The 19,546-nt window shown below is 40.7% G+C and overlaps 1 protein-coding gene across 1 annotated transcript in view; it reads right to left on the reverse strand.

Moving 5' to 3' along the window:
- The window catches only part of POU6F2 (POU class 6 homeobox 2), a 623,598-nt gene that overhangs the window by 306,862 nt on the left and 297,190 nt on the right, over positions 1–19,546 (reverse strand). The window lies entirely within an intron of this gene.

Consider the following 19,546-nt stretch of genomic DNA (forward strand, 5'->3'; position numbering starts at 1 on the left):
CTCTCTTCCACAGGTTTAAGATCACACACACACCGGTAAAGCTAAGGGATCACAAAAATGCAAACAAGATATTGAGAATGCACAACTGTCTGCACCAAAGCGCACTCCCATTACAAGTCGAGCCCAATCAAATGCATGTTTAGCCCAGGCCAAATCACTTGGGGCTCAGGCACACTGAAGCCTATGGACCAGACAGATGAGGCTGCGCCTTCTGGAATGCCTCAGATGCCACAAACACCAATACCTAGTTAGTTAAGCTACCCAAACATGAATTTGCAACAGCTGGACCTATGTCCAGCCCCAATTTTCTCTCAGCAGGCATCGGATCCAAAAAGTCAGAGGCCGATGACATCCAAACCAAATTTGAAGTAATTAATTTATCCTCTTGTTCTTTGTCAATGGAACAGATCTAAATATTGAGTTTGGGATTGACTTTTTGTCCTACCAAAAAAATAGACAATTTTGAACTCATCAAGGACCTGAACTTTTTTTTTCAAGAAAGCTGATGTTCAAGGCCTTTTTTTATAAAAATAAAAAACAGGAAACTACTCAATCTCCACTAAATCCTCTGTGGAATGAAATGACCATTAATGACATTAAGGCTCTTGATGACCTGATGGGGCTTTGGGAGGAGGGCCACACCGATGAGACAGGGCTAACCCCAATGGAGGAGCCTGTGCCTCAGCCCAGGCGTGTCCCCCCTGCCGACGCCCCATCAGTTCCCCTTTTCCCAAGGGAATACAAGAGAACCAAAAAATTTGTGTTTTCACACACCAGGTGACCAATGAAATTAATCAAACCAAATGGAGAGGAATCTCCAACTCCAATTTATCATCTGCTCAACAAGAAGTGATCCGCTCCCTGGAAGAAAATCCCACTATAATTTTAAAACCTTTCCGACACTGGGGGTAATCTGGTGGTTATGGATTGTGCCAAATATGGGGGTAATCTGGTGGTTATAGATTGTGCCAAATATGAAAACATGAAGTAGAAAAGATGTAGCTGGATAGCCGCACTCCAAATTATTCAACTTTATTTCAAAAATTTAATTAAAATCATAGCATCTAGGCTGGCAAACAGACTAACTGCACAGCCTCTGACATGTTTCACACCGAACACGGTGCTTAGTCATATGACTATATATGGCTATGACTAAGCACCGTGTTCGGTGTGAAACATGTCAGCGGCTGTGCAGTTAGTCTGTTTGCCAGCCTAGATGCTATGATTTTAATTACATTTTTGAAATAAAGTTGAATAATTTGGAGTGCGGCTATCCAGCTACATCTTTTCTACTTCAGTTCCTGTTGCAAACAGAGCCAGCACCCTGTGGGATTGTGGAGACAGCTGTTTTGGGAGAAGTCATTACCTTAGAGCGGTAATTCTTTGTACAAATATGAAAACATGGTCCTAAAAAACAAGGAATGGTACAAAAGGGTATCTGAGGGATTCGTCAAAAATATAGACTCAATACAGGAATTAATAAGTTCAGCCTACAATAATAATCTTATCACTAACAAAAACTGTGAATTTCTAAATATACAATCACCAAAAACTCCAACGCTGTACATACTACCTAAAATACGTAAAAATCAGACCCATCCCCTGGGTCGTCCGATTGTATCAGGGAATGGATGTCTGACTGAAACAGCCAGCGAGGTGGTGGATGACTATCTTCGTCCCCATGTAGGATCATTAGCCTCCTACATGAGAGACACTGTGGATCCTTCCTTGTGGCTATCAATGTGGAGGCCCTCTACAACTCCATGATTTGGGGGTTGGAGTTGTGAGGGGCTTCATCCATGAACGAGATTGAACAACCAAACCCTACTACAAATTTATTCTTGATTTATTGAGATTCATATTTTCCAATAATGTCTTTGGTGGCTTAAACTACCTCCAGATGCAGGGGGTAGCGATGGGGACTAAGCATGCCCCATCATATGCCAACCTGTACCGGGGGGGCGGGAGTGGGACCTTTTCTACAGGAAGGACATGCAACAATGTTTGTTTTCCTTGGTACCTTAAAAGTCCTGCCTGCTCCCTTCTATCTTTTTGCATTAATATAAAAGGGATGCAGTACCATATTCTAATCTCTTGTCACCCAGCGTCATAATATATTCCACAGAACAGGCTAATTGTTAGTAAATAATACAGCCTGTGTATGCAAATTATTAAATGAAAACTTTCCTTTTTCATTACCTACCAATTTTTAAGATCTTGTGACATCATCATTGAACTGCACTGGGTTTGATTGGAGTAGGGTTCTGTGAACTTCGAAAGAGTTCAGATGCAATAAAATCAATGGGAGCCGAATGTCAAATTAAAAATTCCCGTTTTCTGGGCTAATAGGAAGAGGGTTGTCAAAAATCGCATGAGGTGGGCACTGTCCTTGGAAACATACCGATTTCCAAAAAAAAGGAAGAAAAGAAAAACCTCCATTCAGTCTTGAGCAGTGTTTATTTTTATTTTTTCAAAGCACTGACATTTACAAGGGAAAAACGTTTTTTTAAATTAGTGGCACATGACATTTCCATCCTGCACTCTTTTTTAATAAAGAATAAATAGCACAGCACACAGACTCTAAAGTGCCCCCAAAATACACAGAAGACCCATCAATGTCTCCTATCTATTTTGGGGGACCTGTGGAGGAATCTGTGTGACTGTTTTTTTTTTTTTAACGATAGCAGCAATGAAATGTACCGTATTTATCAGCGCATAACACGCACTTTTTCCCCTTAAAATCAGGGGAAAATCGCGGGTGCCGATACTCCGCGATTTCCGCACAAATTTTTGGCAGCCCTCCGACCTCGGCAGCTTTCGGCCGCTCTCGGAAGGTCCGAGAGTGGCCGAAAGCCGCCGAGAAGGGCCGAGACGGCCGAAAGCCGCTGAGAAGGTCCGAGAGCGCCTCAAAGCCGCCGAGAAGGTCCGAGAGCGTCCGAAAGCCGCCGAGAAGGTCCGAGAGCGGCCGAAAGCCGCCGAGAAGGGCCAAGGCAGCCGGAAGCTGCCAAGAACTTCCGGGCGCCACTGAGATGCACAGGACATCTCGGCAGCGCCATTTTTAAAAACATAAGCGGACAATGCACTAAGACGGACAAGCTGCATGACAAGGCTGCAATGACGAGGCTGCAATGATGACAGGCTGCAATGAGGACAGGCTGCATGACAAGGCTGCAATGACGAGGCTGCAATGAGGACAGGCTGCATGACAAGGCTGCAATGAGGACAGGCTGCATGACAAGGCTGCAATGAGGACAGGCTGCAGGACAAGGCTGCAATGAGGACAGGCTGCATGACAAGGCTGCAATGTGGACAGGCTGCATGACAAGGCTGCAATGCAGACAGGCTGCATGACAAGGCTGCAAATGACGCTGACGAGGCTTCAGATGGACACTGATAAGGCTGCATTTATGGGCATTTAAATGTAAGTTTTTTTTCCTTAAATTTCCCTCCTAAAAGTTTTTTCCACAAAATTCCCTCCTAAACTTGGGGTGCGTGTTATACGCCGGCGCGTGTTATACGCCGATAAATACAGTAATTTGCCAGACATTTAAACTGTATAATTTTCTTCTTTGTAATTGTTACTTTTGCTGTAGAAAATCCTAAAGCAATGATTAAAAAACAAAGTGAGTAGAGTCAACCCCCCCAAAATGCATAACTGACCCTAAGAATAGGGGTTATCTGATGTAAAAATAATGCCAGAGCCCATGGCCTGGGGCTGGCCAGGAAAAGGTAACCTGTCTGCACGCACAGCCTTTCTGATCCATACTAGACCACATGCCTTCAACATAGGGGTTACCATGGCAAATCACCTTGTCACTATGTTGTTGAGTACAAGGACTGCTACCCCACAACTTTGGCCAGTGGTTGTGGGGGATTTGTGGGTGGGGAGTTTGTCAGAATCTGAATGCCCCTTTAATAATAAGTGGAGCCCCACATATCTCCCTGCCACATAAAAGACTAAGTGCTTCTAATTCACAAGTTATATTCTTTAAAAAAAATATGTAACCTAAAAATAAAGACACCCAAATGTTTGACAAGTCCTTATAGAAAAATAGAAATCACAAAAAGAATCTTGAGTATTGAGTTAACAAATAACAAATAGTTGTACATTTTAAATTGCGCCTTTTTGGGAAATGGTGAAAATCAGACGTACGCAAAAAAGTATCTAAAAATCTGGAGGTTTTAATTTTTCACTTACAGTTTTCATCATATATTTTTTAAAAGCACATGGCCAGTAGAATAAAAATAAAGTGCTACTGATTTTTAAGGCCACCGTGATATTTGCGCAACTGTTTATCAAAACAATATTTTTTCACTGAAAATACACTAAAATCATTATTAGTGGATTCATACATGACAAAATTTACAAAACTCTTGCTAAATTTCTACTAAATATAAAAGTTAAAACTGTATTGCGTTAATAAATAACAAATATTTGTATATTTTAAATTGCACCTTTTTGTGAAATGGTGAAAACTGAAGGTGAGCAAAACAGAAAATAAAAACAATTTAACCATGTAAAGACCACCCACCGCATATATACTGCGGAAGGGCAGCTTTATTACATGAAACAACCTACCTGTACTTCGTTTCATGTAATAGATAGTGTGGGCGGGCATGCACGCTGCACAGAGGAGGAGCCGATGTGCGTGCCCGGTGGACACGATGTCAGCCGGCCACCTGTGATCGCTTCACAGAGAGGCAGAATGGGGATCTGCCTATATAAGCAGGCAGATCCCTGTTCTGACAGGGGACAACATGGAGATCTGCTGTTCCTAGTTATTAGCAACAGCGATCTCTGTGTTGTTCCTGTGAGCACTTTCCCCACACAGTAAGAAAGCACCAACCCTTTGATTGCCCTGTTAACCCCTTCCCTGCCAGTGTCAATTATACAATAATCAGTGCATTTTAGCACTGATTACTGTTTTGGTGTCACTGGTCCCCAAAAGGTGTCACTTAGGGTCAGATTTGTCCATCTCAATGTCACAGTCCCGTTAAAAATCGATGATCACCGCCACTGCTAGTAAAAAAAACAAAAAACATAAATCTATCCTGTAGTTTGTAGACACTATAACTTTTGTGTAAAACAATCAATATTCGCTTATTGGTTTTTTTTGGTTTTTTTTTACCAAAAATATGTAAAAGAATACATATTGGCCTAAATTGATGAAGAAATTTGTGGGGAAAAAGGATATCAATTTTAAAAAATGGCCTGATCAATAACCACTTCAGCCCCCGAAGGATTTACCCCCTTAATGACCAGTTGTTTTTTTCTATACTACGCTGCATTACTTTAACTGATAATTGTGCGGTCGTGCAACGCTGCGGTTTTTATTTTTTGTGCTATAAACAAAAAAAGACAGACAATTTAAAAATATATATATATATATATATATTTTTGCTATAATACATATTCAATATCTGTGCATCCCTGTACAGGTAAACACGGACTTGCAGGGGTGTACGCTGTGTATGTCCTGTGTGAACAAGGCCTTAGGCCACTTTCACACGAGCAGACCGATCATGTCCGCCTGACTGTTTTTCAGGCAGACCTGATCGGACCACTCATTGTTCTCTATGGAGAGGCGAATGTAAATGGACATGTGTTCGTTTACACCCGCCTGCATTTTATCTGGTCCACCAAAAAACTGACGGATGGGGATTGTACCCCATTCGTCTAGCAGATTGGATTGGATGACAATTGGATGGCAATGGACAGGCATTCCGTTTCCATCCAACTGCCCCATACAGAACAGCGGGCTGTGTGCAAGTCCTCTATGCATCAGCGGAGCGGACACGGACCTGTCATCTGCTTGTTCAGTGAGGATCAGCGGATAGAGCCCCAGCTGAGCAGGCAGATCTCCTTAATGAAGTCTGCTCCATTTGAAAGGGGACTTACTATGTATTTTTTTTATTTATTTATTTTAATTTTTTAACATTTTTCATTTTTTTTATTATATTTTTTATTATTTTGTACATTTTGTGAGATATCAGAGGTCTAAACAGCCCTCTAATGTCTATTTTTGAGACAGAAAAGGTAACTGAAGCACATTACATGAATGAATAAGGAGTCTGTATAGAGACTCCTTATTCATTCATATACCGACCTGTAGTGATCTCTGCCTGTGTCCATTATAGTACAAGGAGGGGGCTGGTAAACACATGTTTACCAAGCCCCAACCTGGCCAGAATCCCCCCAGAATCCCCCCACACTTCAGTCTAACAGCTTGCAGAGCTGAGTGTGGGCAGTAGCTGTAGGCGGCAGGAGGGGAGGGAGGGATTCTGCTCAGAGCAGTGGCAGATTGGAAATGCGAGCACCATTTTGGGGATGATCGGGGGACATAGTGTAACCCCCTCAAAGCCCCTGCAGCACCTGAAGCTGGCGGGAGTGACAGTGGAGGGAAGCTGGCTTTTCATGGGTAGCTTCAGGGGATCGGGTTTGCAGGGGGAGGTCTGATTGGGTGTAGGGGAGAAAATAGGTGCAAGGGGGAAGAAGGGGGCTAAAGGACATACAAAAAAAGGCAGAGAGCCTTTTTAAAGGAAGGGAAGCTGCGGGAGGTGGAGAAGCTTTATACAAGAAAGCAGCGGCATGGGGGGGGGTTACATTGGTCATTGAAGTGACCATGTGCTTATAGCAGAGGGAGGAATGAGGGACCTGGCCGGCTGGAAGCAGTGCTGTAGGTCCATATGCCATACGGACCTGGCAGTGAAAGGGTTAAAAAAGTAATTATTGCGTTTGAAATTATTACACCACAAGGGCCTACATTGGCATTTTACATTAAGGTCTATAAAAAAAATGTGTATAATCTCTCTGGGATCTCCTCTTTGTCTCTCTGAAAGGCATAGTTTTTCCATGGCTGTTTTGATTATGGCTAGTCCAATAATAATACTTCTTATCTCAGGAATTGTACATGTCATCCACGCTTCTAAGCTTTTGATAGGGTTGAGTCTTGATCCCTTTTTTGATCCATCGCTCCTTGAGTATCTAAATCTCATGTTTTTGGTCTATGTACTATGTTGTGTGTGCATTTTTTCTGTCCAGTAAAGCACAATAATACAATACAGAGTTTAATAGCTTCCATGGATTATACCACAAAGAAACTTAAAAGGTAGGTGATGCTTTGGGTACTTCCATCATCTGATTATGTGCAAATGAAAATACTGTTTCTTTGTCTGTTTTTTTTTTTTGCATGTTTCATAGTTTCATAGTAAGTAAGGTTCAATAAAGACACCAGTCCATCCAGTTCAACCTAAGTGAGTGTCTACAATTGTCCCTATCCCTGTACATTGCACACTCCCATCGGTCCCTACCCTCAAGAATACCCATGTGATTGGGTATTCCTTGCAAAGTGAAATTTTCATCATATTCACTAAGCATTTAAGAAAGTGCAACTTCCATTGCAAAGTAAAAATTCTATTTAAATCAACCGCAATGTTTTACAAAATGTATCCTGTTGATCAGGGGTGTCAAACTCAAATTTATTCTGGGCTGCATGGGCATTATGGTTGCCCTCAAAGGGCCAGAAGCCTTCTGTGTTCATAAGTGACAGGGGTGTGTTGGGAGAGGACCAAGAGAGGAGGTGGTGGAATATAGTTCTGCCACATTCTGGCTGCAAAAAAGCCCTGGGTGTGAGTGCCATATGAAATGGCTTGGTGGGCCGGATTCGGCTCATGGGCCATGTGTTTGACATACTGTATGTTGAAGACGGTAAGTTATGTCTCTGTCCAAAATGATGCTGTTGCTGAGTGACACAGACTAAAAGTAGCTATTACCTAAAATTCTGTTTGGTATAATTATGTCCATTCTCTCTATCCAGGCAATGCTCCAATTCCCAACTCACGGCTGAATAAGACATTTAGCACATATACAGCTAATACAAAAAAATTCAAGCATGAGCACTTGATTTTGGAAATCACGGAATATACAGTGCTATTTTTATGATGATGTATGTGATAAATAGAGTGTTGTCATCAGTGAAGTTTATGAGTGAATAAGAATGCACAGAGGCGTCTAAGTGTTACGTTTGTGCATCATCACCTTCATATAACAGGTTACGGTAAACAGGAATGAAATGGACATAATACTAGAACTTCTCTGAGATATGATTTCTTCTTTTTCACAGGCAAATGGACTGCAAACCTCACTGCAGCCTTGTGTCTAAATTAGACATTACATTTGATTTCCATTATGCTGCCAATGAGCTATGAGTTTTTCCAGCACACTTCCACTTCATGTCATCCAGAATCCTTTCCACTTTGTATCTCAACTACCTCCCAGTTCATAAATTGCATTTCTCCATGATTTCCAAGATTTTCTGCTTGAAAAGTTACATAGCTTTTTTGTAATTCAAGTGCTGAGGATGGAACAAGTGAAATGTACCAGGTTCACTGCAAAATGCGTGCTGAGCTTTGCCATTACAAAAGTAAGAATATGTATTTGTATAACATGCTCCATATGCTTGGGTTTGAGAACATTCATAATTTCTTGTCACATTCATAATTTACAATTAATTATGAAGATACCTACCACACTGTTTCTGGCTGCAATAACACTGTGTTGTGTGTGTCTGACTATTATTACTGTTTAGGATACACAACCTCTATAAAATATAGTAAAATACATATACAGTAAAAAGGAGGACTCTTTTAATGAATATCTACACTAAGTTATATCTACAACTTAGAAACTATTTGCATCTAAGTTTTTTACCAATTTTTTTAAATATCAATAGCAGAAATGTGTTTAAGGCGTGTGGGAGTCCGGTGCCGTTCTGTTCACAGGTTCTGGTGTGATTCAGGTGTGAATTTTTACCTGAAATCACACTGGAACAGACTGAAAAATGCACAGGACTCTTTTTAAAACTGCACCATGGCCGCCCCGCACATGTGTAAACCCTGTATCCGATTTGCATATATGTGAAGAAAGCCTAAAACAGATGTATTAGTTTCTGACTTAAATTATTAGGCATAAAGGAATCTCTGCAATCCTCACACCTAATAATTTCAATAAACCTCACCTATAGCACTAGTAAAGGATGGTAAAGGATCCTAAAGGATAGTAATATTGGTAATTTATACACCTACTAAATAGTTGTTGAACATTTGTGTTGGGAGCATAGAGACTGCTGCAGGATGTATCACAATAAATGGCATTAACACAAAATGATGAAGGGTCAACAGGACCCATTTATGGTTTCATGGAGCAGCTTGGTTTTGGAATGTATTGGAATTCCATGAGTTGGCCTAATCTGCATTTGGGTAAAACTGTTCTGGTACTGCTGGCACAAGGTCTCTTGTTTTTCATTTGAAGCCTTGGTATATTATTACAGTATTGCAGGCAGGATGCAGATGGAGTGTTTATATGTATATATATATATATATATATATATATATATATATATATATATATATATATATATATATATTGCTGTGAGAAATTATTTGCCCCTTCCTGATTTTGCATGTATTTGCATATTTATCACACTTAAATGATTCATATCAGCAAAGAAATTTTAATATTACACAAAGCTAACCCCAGTAAATCCAAGATGCAGTTTTTCAATTATTATTTCATTTATTAAGGGTAAAAAGCTGTTCAAACCTGCCTTGCCCTATATGATAAAGTATTTGCCCCCTCCCATGGTGAATCATGAATGAACTGTGATTAACCAAACTTTTTTGGAAAGCTCAGTTAAATTTCACTTGCCACATCCAGGCATGATTACTGCTAGACCTGTTGAATAAAAAAAAAACACTTAAACAACAGCTGTCTTGCAAAATGAAGCATGCTAAAAGATCAAAAAGAAAAACACATCATGTCGTGATCTAAAGAAATTCAAGAAACAAAGTCATTGACATGTATCAGTCTGGAAAGGATTACAAAGCCATTTCTAAGGCTTTGGGATGCCAGCGAACCACGGTGAGAGCCATTATCCACAAATGGAGAAAACTTGCAACAGTGGAGAACCTTACCAGGAATGGCTGGCCAACCAAAATGACTCCATGAGCACAATGACAACTCATCCAGGAGGTCATAAAAGAACCCAGAACAACATCTAAAGAACTGCAGGCCTCACTTACCTCAGTGAGGCCTGCAGTTGTTCATGATTCAACAATAAGAAAGAGACTGGGCAAAAATGGCATCCATGAGAGAGTTCCAAGGCCAAAGCCACTGCTGATTATCCCCAAGACTTTTAGGCAAATATTCTGTGGACTGATGAGACAAAAGTTTTAATTTTTGAAAGGTGTGCGTCCCGTTACATCTAGCATAAAATTAATACAGCATTTCATAACAAGAACATCATACCAACAGTCAGACATAGTGGTGGTAGCATGATGGTCTGGGGCTGCTTTGCAGCTTCAGGACCTGGAAAACTTACCATACTTGATGGAACCATGAATTCTAAGCTTTATCAGAAAATCCTAAAGGAGAATGTCTGGCCATCAGTTTGTGACCTCAAGCTCAAGTGCACTTTTATTATGCAGCAGGATAATGATCCGAAACACAACCTTAAGTCTACCTTCAAATGGTTTAAACAAAGCAATATTTAGGTTTTGGAGTGGCCTAGAGGACACTGCCAAAAAATGTGGATAAGTCCGCTGAGTCTACTGAGCACCACCAGCACTCCGCAGAAACAGAGGGGAATGTTCTGTGTAAACTTGTAGGTGTGAAGTAGATCCTGTGCAGGATCTGTCCCTAGAGCAGACCAGCTGTAGAAAGGCACATTCCCCCATCTCTTCCCAATCTTTATGATCTAGGCTACGGACATCTAGTCCAATCATAGATTTAAGCATTTCCAACCCTGAGTTGACAGAGGGAGAAATGGTCTTATAAATATTGGAAAAAGGTTTAGTGAGGGTATCATCTGTAAGTACATCTTCTAGGGTCGAGGTATAGAAGGCTACTGGTTGCTGTTTAAATTGTATTTGAAAGGCATGTCTCAATTGTAGATATCTAAAAAATATACACTAAGGAGGTAAAATTGCATGTTTAGGTTATCAAAGATCTTTAGACCTCCGGCTAAACATATCTGCTCTAAATATTTAATGCCCTTCACCACCCAGACTTGCAGGTCAGGTATAGAGGCAAATTCCGATAATAATGGCTTGATCCATAATGAAGTATGTGGCAAGATATGATTAGGGGGGTTAGGGCGTAAGGTTTGGGCCATCAACCAGGCTTTCAATACTGCTTTCATGGCTGTAGTTAAATGGAGGAGAGTATATGCAGCTCTGTGTATGAGGTTTTTAAGGGCCTCAAAGGAGCCTACGCAGGAAGCTTCTAGTACTGCAGTGCATTTGTATCATTTTGCGCGAGCCAGTTATGGGCACGTGTAAGCATAGCGGACAGGAAATACTCATGGAGATCTGGGCATGCCAAGCTACCCTGTAACCATGGCCGTTGTAAGGTTGTCAACTTGAACCTCGGTTGCTGTGAGCCTCAAATAAAAGAGTTTAGACTGTAATTAATCATTTTGAAATATTTTTGGGGAATCCATACTGGCGCATGTCGGAGCACATAGAGAAAACCCTGTAACAATTTAATTTTAAATAGATTTATGTGCCCAATTAAAAACAGATGAAGATTGGCCCATGCTCTTAGTTTGGACTTCATATGGTCCAGAAGTGATGCTAAATTTAAAACACAATAGTTCAAGGTATTTGAGGAAATTTCAATATCTAAATATTTGATAGTGGATGTCCATAGAAGAGGTACTGTAGGGTAGGGTTTATCTCTGGCATCTCTATCTATAGGTAGAATGTGTGCTTTCCCTCAATTAATTTTCAACCCTGAGTGAATGGAAAAATCTGACATTATATGTAGCGCTTCCTTAAGGGAAGGCCCTAGATCATTCAGAAAGAGTATGAAGTCATCTGCATACATGGCTATCTTTTCCACCAAGGTTCCCACATGGATACCAACCACAGTAGAGGCCTTCTTTATGGCCATTGCCCCCAGCTCCATCACAATAGCGAACAGTGCCAGAGACAATGGGCAAACTTGTCTTGTACCCCTCCTGACTAGAAAGGGTTCTGAGAGTTGGCCCCCTAGCTTGAGTTGGGCTGATGGGCAGGAGTAAAGTGGCTGCACCCATTTCAGAAATTCCAGCCCACACCCCATAGTCTCGACCAGCAGATAAAATCTTAGCCAAAATCTTACGACCACAGTTTAACAAAGAAATGGCCCTGTAGGAGGCACATTGGGAGTGATCCTTTCCTGGTTTGTGAATCAAGACAATATGGGCCTGATACAGGGGGGTAGCGTCATCTTTTCCAAAGACTCAGAATACAAACTGTGCAATTTGGGTACTAGGGTAGAGGCATACATCCTGTACCATTTTCCTGGGATACCATCTGGACCTGGTGTTTTTTTTTTACCAGGGAAGGGGTGAATAGCTGCTTCAATTTCATCTACTGTAATGGGTTTGTCAAGAAGCCTTATTTCATCTGTTGAAAGAGTGGGGAGGTCTATTGTACTGAACAACTACCGTGTGGCAGCTACAGATGGACCCTGGGCGGCTGAATATAACTGCCTAAAATAATTGGTGAATTCGTGTAGGATGATAGCGGGATCAGATGTTACAGTATCATCTGCACAATGTATGTTTGAGACTACCGTTTGAAACCTATTCTCTGCCACCAGATTAGCCAGCATCTGCACATTCTTGTCCCCTGACTCTGCCAGCCACAAAGCAGAGATCTAAATGAGTAGCCATATGAATAGACAAGTTACGTCTTGTCTGCGCAAGTAGCTCTAAGTTGTCCGCAGTTGGCGAGCTAGAAAAAGTTGCAGCTGCTTTCACCTCACATTGTTCCAGGTGTTTTATTTGTGAGGATAAATCCAATTTAACAGCTTTAATTGGCAGATATGTACTTACCACGAATATTTGCCTTAAAGGCATCCTATACCATAGTTTGGGAGGTGGACCCCTCATTAGTTCCCATTTGTGAGCTAACCGCAACAACTGGAACTCTAGCATCCTTCAAAGCAATACACAGTTCTAGAGGGGTATGGTCGGAAAGGCCAGAGGGTAGATAGGATACACTTTTGGTTGCGGTTAATGCTAGTGTATTACCAAAGGCTAGGTCAATCTGGGAACCTGATTTATAGGTAGAAGAGAAACAGGAGTAGGTTCTTATTCCCAGATATTTCCATCACCAAACCTCACTATAGTCTAAAGCATGAGCCCAGTGGCATAAATCAGGAGTGGGAGCTCTGGAAGGATTGGAGGAATAAAGCTGTACATCCATAATGGAATTAAAGGCCCCGACTATATATAGCCGGGAGAAAGTCAGAGATGCCAATTTATCATATATGACATACAGGACCTGCTGGTTAAAGGGAGGGGGTATATAGGGAAACACCATAGTGTTAATTTCCAATATCAGAATAATATAGCTGCCCAGTGTCTAAGTAATGAGATGTAACACTTTATATGCTAGGGAATTGTTCAAAAGAACTGCCACACCCCTAGCATATCCTGAATAGGTGGAATGAAAGGTCTGCTGAAACCATGATCTGCGTAATGCCAAAATCGTATTACCTACCAAGTGGTTTTCTTGTAAAAATAGAATATGGGTTCTGTGATGATTCAGATATTTGAACAATAGTGCCCTCTTGAACTTATCATTGAGCCCCCTAACATTCCACAATATCAATTTCAACTCCATAACGCTAGTTCCTGGAGAAACCTGAAAAAAGGTGCTGTGATGATGCATAGATTGGTGAGATGAACCAAAACAAATCTGGAGCATGGTTAGTGGAATTAAAAAACCCTGTAAACTCCCTACTGACTATGAGTCCCCAACAAATAAACAGGTCAGTTTAAATCCCAGAACAGTCATTAGTTGATTTTACTCTAAGAAACAATGAACTCCCTACTAACCATATACTAACAACTAGGTCGGTTTAATATCCCAAACAATTCCAATTGCTTCAACGGGATATTCCAGCAGAGATGAAGAGTTACATCCCAGGCACAAACTTCAGTTACCTCCATGAAAAGCCAATGGGAGAAGTCAGCAAACTTATCTTGTAGAGTCTCGTGTGAACAGCTCTCTGAACATAGGATCCCCTAGACATTATAGGATGGATGCTCAACACTTGGGAGGGGAGTAGCACAGAAATTCTTTCAGAGACAAAGTCCCAAGCAGACCAAAAAAATCATGATTCCCCCACATATTTTATTGGGATGACTTCTGGGGAGAGAGGCATGGTCCGGTCTGTCCAAAGACCAGGGCCACAGTTGGAAGCCTCAGAGAGGAAGATGATGAGGATAAGGGAGCACAGACCCCAGGCAAAATATAACTGTATAGAATATAGAAATACCTCCATAGTTCAGGAGAAACAATGAACCACAAGGTTGGCCCTCAAGACTCACGTGGTAGAGTAGCACATCTTGACCTTAACGCAGCAGAGTGAGCCAGGTCTCCACCTCAGCTGGTGTATGGAAAAAATGTTATAACGTCATGCTGAGCTCGTAGGTGATTAGGATAGAGCATTCCATATTTAATGTTGCAATCCCGTAGTCTGCGGCAAACATGAGTGAAGGGTTTCTTCTGAAGTTCTGGAGAGAAATCATGAAACAGCATGATATGAGCATTACCATATTGTAGATTCTGGTGCTTCCTGGCCTCTGAGAGTATATGTTTCCGATCACTGTAGTTTAGGAAACGTACCAGGAAGGGAGGCGGAGGGGTCTCTGGAATAGGTCGACCCATTGGAACCTGATGAGCACATTCCACTACATATGTAGGGGAGATATCAGCCAACCCCAGTAAGCCTTTACTTTGATAATTTAACTAATTTAACTTCACAAACACAATCAATAAATATAAAGGGCTTTTTTCTCAGAGTGCAGCTACTCCTCTCTCCCCTGAGTCACCCCTTTTCTTCGCCCCTGATATACCTCTGAGCATTTTCCCTTATCTCGTCCCCTACTCAACTCCTAGTACTGCTCCTTTTAGAGAATACAGAGCCAAGTATCATTTTGTGGTGTTCAATAATTTGTATGGAAGTTAATAGACCCCCCCCCCCCCCAGCATCAATAGACACTCCCTCAGCAACAACAGATCTGCTCCAGCAACAATATACCCCTGAACACTGAATATACTTAACAACAAAAAGAAACCAAGGGCAATAATAAATCCCCCACCAGAAACTAATATATCCCCCAGCAACAATCGACCCCCCCCCCCCCCAGTGGCACTAAACCCCCAGCTAAAATAGATCCTCAACAATAAGCATCAATAGATCCTCCAGTCCCCCCCCCCACTTTTGTCATTACATACATTTAGTGTTGGAGGTGCGTTCCCCATGTTCCCACTGAGAAAAAGCCATGTGTATATATATATATATATATATATATATATATATATATATATAAAGAAAAGAAAGGGACACAATCTCCAATGCAAAAGGTTTACTGAATATAATCTATACAAAACGTGTATTTAGCAGCAACTGTACAGTTTCGAGCATAAAGCTTCATCAAGCTGTGTGTAATAAGGATGAGCTCCGGCGTGTTCACACACCCCACGTGCAGAGCCAACTAGGAAGTTGGTACTGTGCTGCGCTAATCACAGGCAGTGAGACATTTCCCAATCTCTGCAGCCATGCATCGGGACAATGTCTCACTGCCTGTGATTAGCGCAGCGCAGTGCCGACTTCCTAGCGGGCTCTGCACGTGGGGTGTGCGAACACACCGGAGCTCATCCTTAGTATGTAACTATATACCCACATCCCAGGTTGTAGCCACACAGGTGTATCCCACATCACCTCTTCTATCCAGATTAACCCTCTCAGACATTATATTCACAGGTCTATAAAATTATATACAAAAATTGACAAAATTTCATGCGAAAATCTATAACTCATATTACGTCCCTGACTCATTAAGCCAACAATAATAGTACAACTATTTAAATAGTATCAATAATTTATCACATCTCTATACATTGTTTCTTTCCATGTAATCATCTCTATATGTTATTTTTTTTAATTATTATTCTTTATTATTATTTATTTTCTTTATTATTCATTAAACATACAGATAGGAATCAACTGCTTTTATTTGATAGCTTTCACCCTCCTCATGTATTCAGATCGATTGTGCCATCAAATACCATCAATGAAAGCTTTATTGGGTAAAGTGTTGCACGATCACACAATTACCAGTTAAAGTAGTGCAGTGCTAAATAGAGGGTAAAATCGCCTGGAGCTGAAATGGTTAAAGTAGTTAATCTAACATATACCAAACATCCAAAGCAAACAAATCTTGCCTCCAGGTACATGTGTTTTAATTGGCAGTGATTATTTTGCCTCCAGTGAATGTTTGCTGAAAAAAGCATTAAGCCCTGGTTCACATTGGAGCGTTTTGACATGCGATTTGACATGTCGAATTGCATGTCAAATCGGCGGCAATGGCACCATCCTAATCAGTGTTTTAAAAAGTAGTTTCTGTACTACTTTTTGCGATTTCAGGGTGTGATTTCCATTGACATCTGTGTAGAAACCCGCACGGATGTTTGTGAAATTGTGCTCGAAATCGGGACTGTTATGTGGGAGTGAAATTGTGCGAGTTCAGGTGAACTCGCACGGCTTCATTCCCGCAGCTCAGTGTGAACCTGGACTGAGGCCCCTTTCACATTGACTGGCAGTTTTTCAGGTGGACCCAATCGTACCATCCATTGCGCTCTATGGAGCAGCGGATGTCAATGGGCATATGTCAGTTGACACCTGCCGAAATACGATCTGATCCTGTCCACTAAAAACAGATGGATGGGGATTGGGTCAGATGACAATCAGATGGAAACGGACAGGCAGTCCATTTCCATCCGACAGCCCGTAGGACAATGGACTGTGTTAGTGTCTGCCCTGCATCAGTGGATCGGACATGGACTGGTATCAGTGGAGAGATCCCCTACTGATCGGGCGGATCCACTTACATACTCACAATTTAATGACAATAATTTAATAACAATTTAAAAAGAAGGAGCAGATTAGTGCCATGTACATGCAATCGGACATTCCGACGACAAAATCCATGGGATTTTTTCCGACGGATGTTGGCTCAAACTTGTCTTGCATACACATGGTCACACAATGTTGTCGGAAATTCCGAACGTCAAGAACGCAGTGACATATGATGAGCTGAGAAAATTGAAGTTCAATAGCCAGTGCGGCTCTTCTGCTTGATTCCAAGCATGCGTAGAACCTTGTGCTTCGGAATTGTGCACACACAAATGGAATAGATTTTGTTGTCGGAAAATTTGAGATCCAGATCTCAAATTTTGTGTGTCGGAAATTCCAATGGAAAATGTCAGATGGAGCCTACACACAGTCAGAATTTCCGACAAAAAGCTCCCATCAAACATTTTCAGTTGGATAATCTGACCGTGTGTACATGGCATTAGGGTCATTTTACAGGAATGCACCTCGCAAAGATTTTAAAATTCCCCCACTCTACTAAAAGTGCGTTTCTGTTTCCATTGGACGGATTTCATCACTTCTGGTTCCTCTGACACCCATCCCCAAGGATAGGAAGCGAGGAGAAATCTCACAAAATGAAGCCAATGAGAGTAATAAAGCCTGATAGATGTTCTAACCCTTTTTTGAAAAAAAAAAAAAGATTTGATTCCAGCTATGGAAACCTTTGACTCCTTTGACATCACATGCTTGGGAAACACAATGTCCCCCTTTTCATAGTGAAAAGAGAGATAATAATCAGTCATAATTATTATTTTACAACAGATTGCCACAAGGATGTCAGAAGACATATATGCATTTTATCCACTCATCATTAACCCCTACACCGAAGTGGTGTTAAAATAAGTCACATTTCCAACAATAATTACCCTATATGTTGGCCTGGTGGCAAAATACATGCAGAATTTAACCACACAAACTTGATTAAATTCTACTTATATTGAAAACGCTTTTTACAAGGTCACATCATTTAGGTTTTAATTTCCCCTAATGTGAATTAATTGTATTGAATTAAAAGCTTTTTAGATTTTTTATGACTGACAATTTTTTCAGCTTACATTATAAGCCAGTTATCCTCCATCCAACCTGCAATTCTTTAGTCTATCCAGAGCAGAGTCAGTTGTCAGGATACATTGTCCTAATTCCTAGCTTACTTACATTGCACGCTCTACCCAGCAACACCTCCCTGATCTGTTAAACTGAATACCTTTTATAGATTTGTAATAAACTGGAAGTGAGTAACAGTGGGATATCAAAGGAAATAATACTCTTGTTGGAGTTGCTTCTGGGGTAGCCTCCTGAATGTGGCTTATACGATATATCATCTTTCCTGACACCTTTCACTCTCAATTATTTGGCTGCTGTCAAAACAAATCCATCAAATTACAGTGCTGTGTCTTCATGTTACCATTCCATTGTAAGCTGGCTGCATTAGCTTTGAAATAGAAGGAAGTATACATTTTTATCTGTATTATTTATTTAAGACTGCGCTCTCCCTAGTGAGTTATCTCACAAGCATGGCAAATTCAAATTATCTTATGTCAAATGCTGAATAAGTTCTGCTACAAAATGTGTTTTTTCAATCATAGCACACCGGGGAATATGCACACATAAAAGGACTATTGTATGATGGAAAAATATATATATTTTATTACATTATTACCACTCTAGTCCAATGTGGCATGCTTTATTATGTACGTACATGGATGATCGGAATCAAATTTATTACAGCTCAGTGAGGTATGACTGATCAAAGCAGAATGCAAAATCAAACATGCACAGTTTTATTCCATTAATTCATTTTTACTTGATGTAGAACAGTCTGTACAGAAAAGACAAATAAAGTTGACATCCTGTTGGAACTGTTACAGATATTGCTATTTATACTAAGTATATGTTTACCTATGCATGAATGGACACCAACATTAGATGATTATAGTACCATTATATGCCATCACGTCATTACATGCCCACTATGGACATAATAATATACATATACATATAACATTAACATCTAATGTAACACACAATTCATTTTTATAAAAGAAATAAAATTAACTTAAGTGACATTAAACAATATCCTTATTCTCCGAAAATAATCCATACACCACCGCTTCTAAATACCCCTGTAATTTATATTTCAGTAAATTATTTTTCTACAGTTTTCTTCTGCCTCCTTATAAACTTCTCTGTGAGCTCCTGAACCTCTCCTTTGCCCCTTCACTTCAGTTTATAAGAACAAGCAGTGCACATTAGTAGAGGTCGTGTGCACTGCTCTATACACATGAAACATTCCATAGTCCATAGGCCCTCGTAAGCAAGAAAGAGAAGGTAGTTCTTTCTACATACAGTGGACAATAGAGAATTAATGAAGTCACCTTCTAACAAAGTCAGATCACAGAAAAAAAAATATTTGGAGGGGGCTGAGAGCAACAAAAGGTACTTTTTGAGTTAAGCTTTATACACACATAGGATTGTTGGCCAACAAAACTGTGAAATTTTGTCTGAAGGGCATTGGCCCAAATTTGTCTTGAATACACATGGCCACACAATTGTTGA

This window comes from Lithobates pipiens, unplaced genomic scaffold (assembly GCF_037356315.1).
Source record: "Lithobates pipiens isolate NorthernLeopardFrog02 unplaced genomic scaffold, aLitPip1_a1.2 Scaffold_19, whole genome shotgun sequence".
Classification (NCBI taxonomy): Eukaryota; Metazoa; Chordata; class Amphibia; order Anura; family Ranidae; genus Lithobates; species Lithobates pipiens.